Source organism: Diaphorina citri, unplaced genomic scaffold (genome assembly GCF_000475195.1).
Source record: "Diaphorina citri unplaced genomic scaffold, Diaci psyllid genome assembly version 1.1 scaffold45086, whole genome shotgun sequence".
NCBI classification, from domain to species: domain Eukaryota; kingdom Metazoa; phylum Arthropoda; class Insecta; order Hemiptera; family Psyllidae; genus Diaphorina; species Diaphorina citri.
The window spans coordinates 1-521 of record NW_007422406.1 but is presented as its reverse complement, the minus strand read 5'-3'; the positions used below and the strand labels follow the sequence as shown (position 1 = coordinate 521).

At 31.1% G+C, this 521-nt stretch overlaps 1 long non-coding RNA gene across 1 annotated transcript; it reads left to right on the top strand.

Moving 5' to 3' along the window:
• Nucleotides 1-506, top strand: LOC113473582. The gene is made up of 2 exons (XR_003395519.1): nucleotides 1-69; nucleotides 417-506. It is a non-coding gene; the product is annotated as an uncharacterized LOC113473582 (long non-coding RNA).
• Nucleotides 507-521: the final 15 nt, after the last annotated feature.

Sequence of the window (521 nt, the reverse complement as noted above, 5' to 3'; positions counted from 1 at the left end):
CAAATAATGAGAGAGGAGGATGTCTAATTATAATTTGTACAGAAAAGTCAATCTTGTGAACAAAACACTGTAAGTATAAAATGATTGTCTTGTTTGTTTGGTTGGTTGTTTGACTTTTATTTATTTATTTTTATTTTTTTCTCTCTCAAATGTCTCATCATCCAAGTCAAAAAAGAAATAAGTTGAAAGAATGATATGGAAATTTCATTATTTAGTACTGGGCTGTTTTTGATAAATTCTTTGTGTTCACCTAAATCATAGAACAGTTTTCTCATTTTTATGAGAGTGGCTGGCTGTAGGGTGTCTTTTTTAAATTGAGTGAGTGAGTGTGAGTGAGTTCTACAGTTCAATGAATCTAAAGATTCTAAAGGAACCTTCACTGATTTCTGCCTACTGTCTGTTTTCTCTGTTCCCAGGCAAAAAAATTCCATTTGTGTAAATAAAAACTTGCCTACATATAACTAAATACAACTAAAACTCCATGTCCACACATTCAACCTCTTGAAGATCTATTATTACAG